Below are 14649 nucleotides of genomic sequence, written 5' to 3' on the forward strand. Positions count from 1 at the left end.
GAGATGCTCACTGTCTCCAGTAATCAGGGAAACACAAAATGTGCAGTCCCATCCTCAATGGCTACTTTGCAAAAAGGCAGATTCTGATGAGAGGTAGGTGGGGACACTTGCAGTCCGCGGGCGGCTGTGCGGATTGGTGTGTCCATTCCAGACCTGGCAGTTCTCCTGCTGGACGGACGCTCCCAGAATGCTCTGCATCTGGGACCAGTGGCAGCCACAAAGGTGTTCACTGGTTACAACAGGGGGGCATCAGCCAAGGTTCCATCAGGGAGAGAAAGGATGCGAATCTTGTGGCATTTGCGTACAATACAGCAACGTTCGTGAGTTAAAATGAATATACTAGAACAACAGGATGGACACATCACACACACACGCACACACGCACACACGCACACACTCTCTCCAGGCCCCTTTGGTTCAGACCTGCCGGGTGATCTCTGATGATGCAGCGGCGGCCCTGCTGGCCGGCGTGCCCTCCGTCTGGAGCTGCATGCCACGCCGCCAGCACCGGGCCTTCCAGGTGGTCTCAGAGGGGGCGGGGCTGCAGGCGCGTCCTCTGAGATGTGTCGAGGGTGCAGCGGGAGCATCTTCATGGTCTAACAGCTCAGCAAGCTGCAACGAGCTGCGACGAGACGTTCGCACCGGTAAACTCTGGAGACAGCATGACGGGCTGTCGACGTGCCTGGCAGTAGAACTTGCTGAGGAGAGAGAGAGTTCCCAGCTGCGTGAGCTCACTGAGGGGTCGGCGCCGTGGACGCGCCTCAGCTTGGCTCGTCCCCTCGGCTCCGGCCGTGACGGCAGCTCATGGGGCGGCTGTGATAGGGCCCTGTGTCGCTCGGGCCAGCAGGCAAAGCAGGTGCAAGGGACAGAGGGGTTTGAGAGCCTGTGGCCGCATCGGGAGAGCCTGCGTGACACTAACGTGAGCCAAAGTGTGGCTGGGCGGTTTCCTGCTGGGCGTCTCGAAGGCTCCACCGGAGTCACAGGAGACAGGAGACGACCCGGTGAGGTCTGAAGCTGCACACGCACCGTAGTGGGGCCGCGTGGTCTCTCTCTGAGGCTGGCCTTCTGCCACCCGCAGGACTCATTCACTCCTTCACTCATTCATTCCTTCCTTCCCTCAGTGTTTACTGAATACCTTCGATGGGCCAGGCGTCGTTCTAGACCCTGGGGCTACCACAGACAGGCCGAGTGCAGGCCCGTGTGAGCCCGATCCTGGCTGAGCCGAGAGCGAGCGAGGCAAGTGAGGGCGATGTGGGCACAACCGTCGTGGACGCTCGGGAAAGAGCAGAGCGCCCTCCTCACCCTCGGAGCACGCCTACACAGGACACGGCGACATCTGCGTGTCCCCGTGGGAAACGGGGCCGCGGCACGTCCCGACTGGCGGTGACACACGGATGACTCCCCAGGGCTGGGCGGAACCGGCACCTCCAGCCTTCCAGAACCTCCTCCCCAGTAGCTGGCTGCGAAGCTCTGGTCTGGGGGGGCCACGCGGTGCCTCGCATACACTGGTCAGGGGGAGGGGAGGCGCGAGCCGACAGCCGTGGCGCGAGACGGAGTCACCGTAGAAAGATGGGGCTGCTGGGCGAGCCGCTTCGCAGGCGGGGAGACCAGCAAGTGTGCGTGTGTGTGTGGGGGGGCCCGCGGCCCACAGACCGAGCGCGGCTTTGCAGAAGTAAAGTTTTATTGGCGCCCAGACACGCGGCTGCGTCCTGCCCACGGCCGTGCCCAGGCTCAGCAGCACGGCCGGGTCACGGCAGAAACTGTGTGGCCTGTGGGGCCTGAGATGCTTGGTCTTGGCCCTTCACAGCGAAAGGCTGCTGGGCCCTGGGGACAGTGACGGAGGGAGCAGGAGAAGAATTTAAAGGCCGCGCCATGTAGCCCAGCCTCTCTGCCTTGGGGATTTGGAGTGTGTGTGTGGGTGCACGTGCGTGTGTGAGCACACGTGTGCTCATTCTATTTCATGCCGTGAAGGAGCTTGTCTGTCACAGCATCTGCCCTGGTCAATGCGGGGGCGTTAGATCCTGGCATTTTTATGTGTGTGGTGCACGTGGCAGTGTCTTTGTTATGGGCCCCTTATAAATGCCATTGCTGTCCTAACGGTCTGAGTCACAGTCATCCCAGACCTTCACGGGGTCTTCAATGTTCAAAAACAACAAAAAAAAGACAAGGGGGAAGTTCACCGCGAATGCGGGGTTCAGACCGGACGCGCGACGCCACGTGCCTGTCGCGGGCTGTGCCGTGGCGAGCGCAGCTGGACCTCAGAAGAGCGGGCAGGAGCCGCGGGCCGTGGCGGGACACACGTGCCGCTCGTGTGGCGTTGTTCAAGCTGCTCACTGCTCGCCGTGTAGAAAACGGTCTTCGGCGGGGCTGGTGTGCAGGCGCAGACCCCGCAGCCCGGCCACCGGGGACACCGAGCTGGACCCGGGAGGAGCTCTTTGTCCCGGGCACTCTGTAAATGCAGGTGGCTGTCACAAGTGTCTGGTCCACATCTGTCCTAAATCTCGACATGGCCCTCGACCGTCACAGAGTGGGGGCCGGCGTTCACGCTGAGTGGGACTGCTGGCTGCGGGCGGCCAGGTCACAGGGTTTGGGTGACGGCGGCTCTAGCAGACTCCTTCTGCACATGCTTAGTTGTCACCCCCGCCCAACTCAACTCATTAACACTCGCTGTGACTCCGCGTGGTGGGAGCTCGCCACCGTCGGCGAAGACGGAGCACCTGTCCCTCGACAGGTGGTTTCAGGTTTAGCTCTCGTGGGAGTGGGGGGTCCGAGGAGGGGCAGGCGCTGGCTGGGGTGCAGGGCGCCACCGTGACTCATGCCTGGCCACTGTCTCTCCCTTTAACTTTACGCATTCGTCCTACCTCTTCTCGTCCCCCTCCGTCTCTGCCGGGGCCACCGTCCCTTTCGCCATTTGGTTCTGTGTGTGCAAATTGGAGATGGTATGGAGCTGTCAGCATAGATGAAATGACAGCCATCAAATCCAGAGACAGAGACAGGGAGAGGCAGAGAGACGGAGGCAGACCCCAGCCCGCAGACGTCCCCGGGGCGAGTGGTGGAGAGATGCCTCCTCGCAGCACAAGCCCGCGGGGATGGTCAGACGCGCCAGAAATCTTTCTGTGGGGGGATTAAAGATGCGCTATGTACGTGCAGTGCTAACGGTGACGATGCTTCATGGGAAACTGTTTACCGCAGTCGTGGAGTCGGTTTGAAAGCTTTTCCGTAAAGAGTCTGCACAAGACGCACAGAAGGTAGGATTTCTTACATGAACCCCGTTTCCGCTCCCCAAAGCAGCATACTGTTTTTACATTGATTGCAGAGCAGGTATTAGTGGCTTCAAATGATTTATTTTCATAATCTCTTAGGTCTCAATGAAACTAGAACAGAAGTTTCTCGAAAGGCAAGCTTTTTTTTTTTAAACTTTGAATGTGGAAGCCCAGAAAATACTGAAAACTCACCCGCAGTTTTGCTTTCTGTGGTTTTGGTTTCTGCAGTCGCCATGATCTGAAAAATTTTAAATGGAAAATTCCAGAAGTAAACAACGTGTCAGTTTTAACTTGTGCACCGTTCCGAGTGGCAGGATGCGATCTCACGCCGTCCCCCTGTGAGCCCCGGGACGCGACTCGGCCCTCCGTCCCCGCATCCCCACACTGCACGCTCCCCACCCGCTCCCCAGTGGCTGTCTGGGTGACCAGATCGACTGGCTTGTGACCACGTCGACCACGGTGCTGGTGTTCCGGTCACTCTTAGCTTACTTACTGACGTTACGTTCACATACACCTGGTTAGTGTATTGTTACAATTTTGCTATTGTATTATTAGTTATTGTCATTAATCTCTGTGCCTCATTTATAAATTAAACCTTAGCGTGGGCATGCGTGTGTGGGAATAGAGGGTACGTGTAGGTTTCGGGACCCCTGGTCTTGGGCTGGGTTTATGGGGGGGAGGATGGATGACTCCATCGTAACAGACGTTTTTAAATAAAGAATTCAGACACTGATATATCACGACTTCATTTTCCCCATTTCTGATATTTTTATTTAGACACAAAATGATTGATTACACAAATGATCTAGTACAGCTCCAGAAGGAGATATAAAAAGCCTCAGATTTGTTCTCAAGAATTTAGATAGCATTAAAGTCCCACGGATGGTTAACTGAAGGTAGGACGTTTAAAACGACACGCTGCCGTCCTGGCACCCGCTTTGCTCGGCTGTCGGTGGGGCGACGAGTTTGCTGTTCGGTTTGGGGGATGGATGATGGCTCTGTTCACCTTAAAATTTGAGTAGCTGTCGACCCAGGAAGCCCCGTTGTACCCATGGAGGTCCCTCCTGCTTCAGGTCGCAGCAGTCACAGCCACCTCCACGGCCCGAACACGTGCAGGCTCCACACTTGCCCCCAATGTGGGGTCAGCGTGAATCGGAGGCGACCGTGGGGTTTGCCGTCCGCGAGGACGTGGGCGGGGGCAGGCGGAGAAGGTGCAGAGGACGCGGCAGTGGCTGAGACGGAGGACAGAGGCTGATGCTGGCCGCTGGCCCGGTCAGTGACGCGGGAGACGGGGGCCCCGGGCGAGGGAGACGTGGGAGAGCCTCGTGGTTACCTCCACCGGTTTCGTAAGGGCCCCGGGATGAGAACGAAAAGCAGAGGGGTGACTTCCGGGGGCGCAGCAGAGCGCCCCGTGGAGGCCTCGTCCAGCGGCCTGGAGGCTCGTCCGGGAGGAGCACAGTCCGGATGGAAGCGGGAGCTGGAGGGGAGGACGGCCCCTCATGGCTGTCCGTCCCCGAGGCCGAGCGCCGAAGCTGGGCCCAGCTCCGTGGGAGGGAGGCGAACCAGGCCTGGATCGAGGTTCGACTCGTTGGAGCCGAGCCCGGGATTTCTTCTTTGATGTATATGTATTTTCCTTAAAAAGCATTAAGAGAAAACTAAGTGAAACCTCCCATCCTGCCTTCGTGACTGAGAAAACTGCACTTGTCCCGTTTGTCCCTCGGCCACTACAGGCAGGATGTCACCTCGTCCTAATCACATACGACGCAGCCCAGGCCTGGCCTGTTCCATCTGTACATAGCCATTTCCCAGCTGCTCGTTGTGATTTCCAGCACCCTTCGGTGGCCCGTGACACGTGAGTGCCAGCGCACCCGCAGCCACTCCGAGGTCACTGTCCCGACCTGGCTTTCCCAGCCCCGGCTCCGGTGGCCTTGGGGAGGCGATGCGCATCGCCGAGCCCCCGAGTTCTCACACCACAGCTGCAGGCTCCACCCCCGTCGTCATCACGAGGATTCAAGCGATGATTCACGGAGTGGACCTACTGTGTCCTTTAGCACAGGGGTCCCACTCTCCAGGCTGTGGACCGGTACCGGTCCAGGCCTGTCAGGAACCGGGCCACACAGCAGGAGGTGAACGAAGCTTCCCCTGCATCTGCGGCCGCTCCCCAGCGCCGGCATCACCGCCTCAGCCCCACCTCGGGTCATCAGGCCTTACATGCTCACAGGAGCTCCGGGCCCCGGTGCCGCAAAGGCTGGGGTCCGCTGCGCTGGCAAGTCAGAGCGTTCCGCAGTGCCCGCCGTCACGGAGGCCGCTCCGAGCACCGGAATCACGGGTTTGATGGCGGTTGGTGGCTACAGACCCCGTCTGTCTGTTTCAAATCCTCCTTTCTTAGAAGTGTCCCAAGGGACCTTATTCCTTTGTGACATGAGACAAGCTCTGACCCCCTTTGTTTATTCCAAGACCGCCAGTACGGGACACAGCGCGCCCCCACGCGGGAGACGGCACCCCCACGCAGGAGACGGCGCCCCCACACGGGAGACAGTGCGCCCCACGGGGGAGACAGCGTGCCCCACGGGGGAGATGGCACCCTAATATCGGAGACAGCCCCCACGCTGGGAGACAGCGGCGCCCCACGGGGAGGACGGCACCTGCACGGGAGACGAGCCCCCACGCTGACAGACGGCAGCCCCGGAGACAAGCCCCACACAGGAGGGGGGACAGCTTCAATGCCCAGCCCTCCTGTTCCCGGTCCGGCTGCGTGACTCCCCAGGCGTCCCCAATCTGTGCGATGTGCTTTCCTCCCCTCCCCTCTTGTTCAGATGCCCTGAACCCCAAGCTTAAGCTGTTTAGTCCCACGGTTTCCAGCTGTCTGTTTTTCTGACAGATGCCGCATCTAGTTCAGCTCCCCACGAGACCACTTCTGCATGGAAATGGGGCCCCTCGTCCGATCAGAACCCCAGGCCAGCTGGGCAGCCGGGAACCTACACGTGGCGTCCAGGCTGCCGCTTCTGATAAGTTTATGACCAACCACCCAGCAAATGCGCATTAGCCGCCTGCTCCGTGCGAAGCTCCTTTTCAGTTGCTGTGTTAACCCAGAGATAAATCAGAAAAATCCTGCTCTTTGCGAACATATTGCGCCTTCACCAAATGAACATTTAACTTGAAGATCTCAGCTTTTCACGCTCGTGTTTTTGTACCAGGCGGGGCCCACACACACCGCCGGGTGCTGCGCCAAAAGCAGCTGTCTGCCCCTCGCGGTGCCGAGCCGAGGGACGAGGACCGTCCCTGGTTTGCGGCCGGAGTCGGGGACCCTGAGCGTACAGGCCGCCCGGCGTCCTCGAGGACGAGCTTGATTGTAGTTTCTTCCTCGTTACGCGTTATCCGCAGGATGAACTGCTCCGTAGAAGGCAGCACCACGGACAGAGTGACGGACGGGAGCCTCCGCAGCTCCGTGGCGGACAGACGTCACGGGGGACGCGTCGGTAGACGGGACTGAGGACAGTGTCTCCGGGGTGAGAGCTGGGGGCTGCTGACAGATTCATCCGTCAAGAAGCCGTCAGGCCTCACTTCACATCACACCCTGGGCTGGGGCTAGGAAGGGAGGCGGACCGGACGGGGGGAGAAATCCACAACGACTCAGCGCCACCGGGGCGTGCCACCTGACGCCCCGAGGTGCTCAGGACAAGGTCTCCCGCACAGGGTGCCGGACAAGATCTGAAGGCACGCGGAGGCTGGGGGCGGGGGGGCGGGGAGGGAGACTGCCGGATGGAGGGGCATGTCACGCGGAGGCGCTGGGTGGGCAGGCATGTGGCAGTGGAGGACTGAAGGACGGGGTTTGCTGGAGCAAGAGGACGAGACAGAGAGAGACAGAAAGCAGAGAGAGACAGAGACAGAGACAGAGAGAGAGAGACAGAGAGAGACAGAGACAGAGAGAGAGACAGAGACAGAGACAGAGAGACAGAGACAAGAGAGAGACAGAGATGAGACAGAGACAGAGACAGGAGACAGACAGAGACAGACAGAGAGACAGAGACAGACAGACAGACAAGAGAGACAGAGAGAGAGACAGAGAGACAGAGAGACAGAGACAGACAGAGAGACAGAGAGAGGGGCGGGGCAGACGAGGGAGAGGATGCGGGACAAGCCGAGCACGACTAGGTGGGGCTTGTCCCCAGCAAGGACTCGGGCTTGTCCCGCAGGCATCGGGCCATGAGGCCCTCGAGCACGAGAGCGGGGGGCAGACGTGGCTGTCACACCGTCCCCCTTCCGTGCCCTCCGGCCCGCGAACCACCGTCTGCCGTGACCTCGTTCGTCATCGATCTGCCTGTCTGCGCAATGTTTCCCCACTCAGACCAAGTCCCAGGAAGGCGGGGAGCGGACCCCTCGTTCGCTGCCGAACCCCAAAGCCTGGCACAGCGCCCGCTCGTGGTGGCCGCTCCGAATCTGGTGAAGGGAGGAGGGACGCGTGAGCGACGGCACAGGCCCGTCTGCCCAGCGGTCACTCAGTCTGTGCTGCAGCCGCCTGCCCCGCTGGTGGGACTCCCGCGGTGCCGGGGCCACCTGGACGGGCTGTGTCTGCGCCTGTCCCTCAGCCTCTCAACAAATAGGGACTGATAGCAGCAGCTGGCTCCTGGGAATGCCGGAGCTGTGACTCTGATGTCATGTTGGGGGCCCACACAGCCCAGGTCACTCACGGGGTTTGCCGAGCACCCCGTCCCGTGCCCTCCCCTGGGAGGGGGAGTCACGGAGCCCCGGGCGAGCAGCGCCCCAGGGGGCCACGCAGACTGAGGAGCCACCTAGCCGCGGAAGCTGGCGGCTCCCAGCTGAGCAGTGATTAAGACCCCGTTAGTCGCTGTGTTGCGGGGGACATAGCAGGAAAGCCCCCGCCAGGCGGGAAGCTCAGGGTCGCCGCGTGGCACTCACCACAGCTGGATCACGGCTCCCCGCCTCTCTCTGCATGAGCTCTGCCCTCAGGTCCCCTCCGAGGGGCGTTTCTAGGGCGGGGACAACACCCCTGAGGGCGGAGGGCAGGACGGCCAGTGAGGCAGCCAGGGGTGGCTTCTCCCCTCGCCGTCGACTCGTGTCCCTGGGGCCATGGATGTCGCCCGCACCCCAGAGCACTCGGAGACTCGGGGGTCGCTCTGCGGGTCTGCAGGCCGAAGCCGCCGGCAGTGCGGAAGGTGGTGCCGCCCGGCCGTGTGGGTGTCCCCACCGGGGACAGCACCTGTGCGGTGCTGGGCCCGGACGCAGGCCGTGGCTTCTCAGCCCCCGTCGGCCCTCATGACCCACCGGGCGTTGACACAATGGAAGCAAACGTTTCAGACCGTAGGCTCCACGGCGGAAACAGCGATCATTTAAAAAAAGTAAAAAACAGGTTCGATGACTCATGGCACTTGGCGGGAACATTGTGTTTTTGTGTTTTTTTCTTGAAACTTTAAACGGTGCGGGGACCCGAGCCAGATGCACGCCCAGGAGCCGGGCTCCACGCGGACAGGAGGCGCGTCCCACGTGGCACTGCGGGGCACGGACTGTCCGTCACCCGGAGCCGTGACCCAGCTGCATCGTCGTCTGCCACGGGCGGTTCCGCCTCCGGTGCCTGGTGGCCTCGGCAGCTGACCCACCAGGGGCTGCGCGGGTCCCACACGGCACAGCCCGAGAGCTCCGGGGGTGTTGACCCGTGCGAGGAGGGGGACAGTGGCCCTGCCACACCCTCCGAGGCCTGCTTTGCTCTGCCACAGATCCCTGGCTCCTGGGTCAGCGACAGCGCGAGCTCGGGGGTCAGTGAACGTCGTCGCCCTTCCTGGAGCCGGCGCACGTGGCCTGCTCCCTGGGCACAGCTCGGCCCGGAGCCTGGGTCATTCTGCTACCGCAACACGAGTGCCCGTCAGACTAAGGCGCCCTGGCAGTGCTTAACCTGATTGCTCTGTGAATCCCTCCGATTACGTGCTGCTTAGTCCCTAATACACCCTGGGAGAGCATGTTTTTAATTCGTTTTGGGGAAACAAGGCTTCTTTCCCATAGTTTTATTATTTTTTTCTGTAATGTTATCAGTGACTCCCCTGCATGTAACCTGAGGACCCATAGACCCATGTTCATATTGTTTTTTTATATATTTTTTAGGCGAGGCAGCCCTTGGTGGACCTCACAGACTGCAAGGACCTTGTCGGTTCACAATCCCTTATTTTTTTAAAATTTTTTACGCCTACAGCACCTGGTCTTCCTAGGTGGCCTCCCATCGAGGTACTCACCAGGCCCGACCTTGCTTAGCTTCCGAGGTCAGATGGGATCGGGGTCGTTCAGGGTGGTGTGGCCACAAACAGGACCCACATTCAGAAACCTGAGCCTCTGAGCGATTCCACACGAGCCCTGATGTGGGCTCCAGCCACCGGGCTGTTCGTCCCGTCTGCTGGGCCAGGTGACGGCTTCTCAGAGCACCGCTCCGGGAGACAGCCAGACTCCCAGAAAGGGGGCCTCGGGGGCCTGCGCTGTTTCCGTGTGTGTGAACCAGGTGGTCCCGAGGGGGATGGCCTGCGGCCTCCGCATTGGTTGCCGACGGAGACGGTGCGGGCCCGGCCAGGGTGACAGCGTGCTGCGTGCTCTCCTCCGTCACCTGGCCTGGTCCCTGGAGGAGAGGCCGGCCACTGTCCTCAGGAGCTGTGGCCGGAGCCCCTCTCTGGGCCGGAGTCAGGTGCCCCCCCGACAGCGTGGCCTCTGTCTCGCCCATGCGTGTAGTTTTAGGGCCCGTCCATGGCCGGGCACAGCGTGGTCGCCGAGCACACGGGCGCAGAGCTGCTGGCCGGCGCCTGGCCGTTCCCACGCTCTCGCGCTGCCGTGTCCGCACTCGGACGCCGCGGTGACACCTGCCACTTCGCACACGCCGTCTCGCACCAAGGAGCGTTAATTGTGACAAAATAGATCCACGTAACATAAAATGTATTATTTTAACCGCTTTTGAGTGTGCTCTTCTGTGGATTTGACCATCCAGGGACCTCGTCTAAATGGGATCCTACGGTGTTTGTTCCTTTGGGTCTTATTTCACTAGCATCATAATGTTTGCAAGAGTCGCTCACGATGTAGAGCAGCGGTCCCCAGCCTTTGTGGGACCAGGGCTTGTGAGCGTCTGAGGCCCGAGGACCTGAGGCGGAGCTGAGGCTGTGGTGAGCTGGGGTGCGGCTGCAGATACGGAGGAAGCTTCGCTCACCTGCTGTGCGGCCCGATTCCTAACAGGCCACGGACTGGTACCGGTCCACAGCCTGGGAAGTAGGACCCCTGATGTAGAGTGTATCAGAACTTCCTTTTTAGGGCCGAGTAACACCCCATTGCCTGGGTGGACCACCCTTCGTTAATCCGTTCGCTGTTGATGGACATCTTTTAAAGCCTGTGTTGTTATCCGCATTTGTCCAGACTCGGGGAGGTCAGCTTGCCCCAGGCCACCTGTCAGCTGGAAACTCTCACTTATGAGTCTGCTCCGTATGTGTCTGTGAACCTGCTTGTGACTCGCTCTCTTCATGATGAGAAAAAGCCAAGGCTGCTCAACACAGACACCTCTAAAAGCAGCGTCCGTGAGCCTAGTGAATGCGCATCGGGGTCCTCACTGCCGCCCACTTCAGGGTCACTGGGGCCGCAGTAAAACTCCCTAACGCGCTCCTCACTGTGCATTCGTGGTGGTTTAAAGCCGGGATTTGTGGGTGCTCGCTCTGTTCTCGCAATGTGCTGTTTCAGAACCGGCTCACTCCCCCCACCCCCGCCACCACAGCCACGCGTCCCGAGGTGGGGGGTGGGCGTCCTTATCCCTGGAGGGCTCGGCCTCGTAAGGCATGTTAGGAATCACTGAGGGGGATGTGAAGCTGAACTCGTGCCCAGAGCCGCTCAGCAAGCGGCCTGTAGGAGAGTCACGGGGACGAGCCTGTGTGACGTCCACGGGGACGGCCCTTGCTGGCGGCACACGGCGTGGACGCACCTGCTGCGGACCACACGTCCTGGGAGATGAGGTCGCCGCGTTCCGACGGCTTCTGTGGCGGATGCTTCAGGCAGGTGATGCACTCAGCTGTGTGCGACATGGCAATTCTCATTTCTCCAAGTTTAATGTGATTCCTAAGCAGATGGCAGGAAGTCCCTCTCAATCACGGGTAATTCGGTATTTTTTTTGTCAGTTCTGAGCTCTTCTCGTCATTTCCCAAAAGTTGCTTCTGCGTCGCGGGCGTGTTTGCCGCGCCTGCTTCGGGTCGGGCTGATGGAGGGTGGCGGGGGCGTGGTCAGTGGTCATCCTCTGAAGCCTGGTCCTCCGCTGGCCATCTTGTCATCAAAGCCGGGTCGCTGCCCCGTTCCTCCCCAGGTTTTCTGTGACTGAGCTAGTCCGGGCCGTCTCACGGGTACCGGGGAGTTTTAGCTGCTTCCCCACGTGGTTCTGGGGCTGAGACTGCCTTAGGGTCTCTGCAGCCCGACACGGCGACCTCTCTGCCCGCCCGTCTCTTCACTGCCACATCCCCGACTCCCCCGGGGCACGCTCGGGACCGTCTGGAGGGATTCACGGACTGGATCCGTCCACACCTGCTCCAGTTCCCGTCTATACCCGTCGAGGGTGAGAACTAAAGAGACGTTTCCCAAAGACCTTCGCAGCTCGGGTTCCGCCCCATGCCTGTGTCTGCGGGAAGACATTGCTCAGGGGACTGGGGGACACGGAGTGCCATGCAAACGCAGGGTGCTGCACTGGCGGATTGGCGAACACGGAGCCGGGGTGTCTGGGCCCCCGCCAGCTTGGGTGGCATGCCTGCCATCCAGCGCCCGCCTGCGCGGGAGCCGGGGCATCCGCCACAGTTTCGCTGCCAGAACGTCCGTGGTGCCCGAGCCCTCGTCCTGGCTGCACTGTTTTGGGCTTCGTGGCATCTAAGCTCGTTCATCTGGCCCCACAGACCCGAAGTGGCACCTGTCGACTGCTACCAAGGACTCCAGCCCGTAGAAACAGCGATGAGTGAAAACTCATGGCCGGCTTATTAATTTGCAGAGGGAAACGCGATGATCGAGGCTTCGCAACGAGGGCTCGCTGATCGGCGCTTTCGCTCCCAAATACAAAGACACGTGGCACCCTATCGCCCGTAATAGGTACAGCTGCCTGGCAGACACGAGCTACTACGGAGAGACGAGGTTAATTTTCCAGTGCCGAGGTCCAAGTGTCAAGCCAGGGGCTGCTCGGGGGAGACCAGATCGGACAGGCTGTCATCTTCCTGGCTGTGAGCGAGACGCTGGCTCTGCCGCACGAGGCCGGGGGCTGAGGGCGCGGCGCACGCCTGTCCTCCGCGGCCTCTCACGGTGGGTCCGGAAGGCAGGCACCCTGACGTTAACACGTGGATAGATTACTAAGGGGGGAATCTGCATTCCAAAATGAACATCTCGCGTCTCTTCTCACTCATCTTCCTCTCTCCCCAAGGCCCACACCGTTTTCCCCTCCGAGGAAGGTGCGCGTTTGTGCCGTTCAGTGTCAAGTCTGCTAACGGATCTCGTTTCGTGCCTGGGCCGGGTACCTGGCACCTGCGTTTATCTGCAGCCAGTCAGGCTTGGGGGACGGCGGTGGTCGTTCAGCCGCGTGCGTCGCGGTCTGAGGGTGACAATGCTTCGGGCGGGAGGCGGGCGTTTCTGCCATCTGTGCCGTTTTCCGCTTGGCTGGGTCCAGCACGGTGATTCCGGCGCGGCTTCGCGTTCCCACTCAGCTGACAACGATTCCCAGAGGCGAGGCGGTGGGGCCAGGTCTGGAAACGCTGGCATCTGTCACGTTATGAGTCACAAGTGCCACGCGCCCACGTGACGGAAATCGCCGGCGGACGCAAGGAATTAACAGGGCCGCGGAGCTTGTCGTGGGACCTGGAGGTGAGTGGAATAAACCTGCGCGTTTACCTCGATTTCCTCTTTCCTACTTACGTTCTTTTTTTCTATTCTTCAATTATTTTTTGCTGTCTTTTTTTTTAAAATTTCATCATTGTCTCCTCCCCACAACTGAAATCAGCCGATGGCACCCGGGCTGTCTGCTTTCGCGGCAGAATTTACAGAGATCGTCCACAGCCACGCTCATCGACCTCGCGTCCGGATTGGCTTTTTGGTTCCCTGTTTTAGGAAGGATGGGTTCCGAGGCGTGGGTGGGCGTGCGGGCATCCTCGGCCTGCAGCGTGGCTGCGGGGGCTGGGGCGGCTTTCACGCTCAGCCTGTCTGAGCGCAGCTGGCGTCTGTCTACAGCTGTCCTGCCAGCAGAGCTACGGATCCTCTGAGGGCGGAGGCGGGGAGACGGAGGAATAACAATCCCGCCGAACGCGAGCGATGATGAACACGCGCACGAGCGACGGGCAAAGCGCGTAGGACGCATGCGTGACGGGACGCGTGAGGCCCGCCGACTGGCGACAGCGGACTTCGCCGCGGTTCCGAGGTCAGCCCTACCGCGTGACCACCGCAGAACGGTCACACGTTCCGACCGACGGCGAGCCGTGGGGTACGGGCCCTCGCATTCGGGCTGGGCCTTCTCTGTCCCGGCCGGAAAGGCGCGTCCGCACGAGGACTGTCTCGTCTGTGGCATCTGACGCGTCTGCGATTCCAAGTCCCACGCTGGGCATTGCCTCCGCCGTCGCTCCAGACAAAGCATTTCAGACACCTGCGCCCAAAACGTACGAACTGTGGATTCGGTGACCGTGAGGGAGGGGGACCGCACTGAAACTAGCGAGCAGCACGGTCGTGACCGGAGTCCGGGGCTGGCCCCAGCGGCTCGTGCAGCTGGTTCTAGGATTTAAACAGCCAGAGGCAGCAAAGCCTTTCTGCTTCTCTCCCTGCCTCCGCCTCTCCGGTCTCGGGGTGGCTCCTTTCCTGGTGGGAAGCTGGCTGCTGGGAACCCCAGGCCCGCGTTCCGTCCTCGGGCGACCGCGGGGAAAGCCAGGCGTCCCCATGTCCCTCGGGGGCTGGTTTCCGTGGCTGGTTCCATCCCCGAGCCAGCGAGCGTGGCCCCATCGCAGGCCCACTCCGCTCTGGGTGGAGTCAGCCCAGCCGTCTGCCCGGACCCTGAGGGAGGGCGGGGGGTCGTGGCCTGTGGCATTGGCGGGAGTGGCTCTGGGTCCCGACGGCGGGGAGACAGGATTTCGGCCTCGGTCCCGACAGTGCGGGTCTGCGGGGTTTCCCGGGAGCCCGGCTCCCCGTGCGTCGTTCGGTGTCGTGTTCTTGGTGGCTGGTGCTGCTTTGGCGTATGTTCACCACGATGACGGCGCTTCCTGCTTACTTTCTGTCACTGCTGTCGGAAGGAGCTTAGAACTATGGCGACAGCGGCAGAAACACCCGCATCCGCGAATCCGTTTCTAACTTTGCGGGAAGGTCGGCCCCTGAGCTGAGCGGGAGGCGGACGGCTCGGCTGGGCGCG

The 14649-nt window shown here is 60.9% G+C and overlaps 1 protein-coding gene and 1 pseudogene across 1 annotated transcript in view; one reads left to right on the forward strand and one right to left on the reverse strand.

The window, feature by feature from the left end:
• TMEM132D (transmembrane protein 132D) overlaps positions 1 to 14649 on the forward strand; it is a 360724-nt gene that overhangs the window by 170681 nt on the left and 175394 nt on the right. The gene's annotated exons all lie outside the window — the stretch shown is intronic.
• Positions 9460 to 9578, reverse strand: LOC120616167 (uncharacterized; annotated as a pseudogene).

Source organism: Pteropus medius, unplaced genomic scaffold (genome assembly GCF_902729225.1).
Source record: "Pteropus medius unplaced genomic scaffold, Ma_sr-lr_union100, whole genome shotgun sequence".
NCBI lineage: Eukaryota > Metazoa > Chordata > Mammalia > Chiroptera > Pteropodidae > Pteropus > Pteropus medius.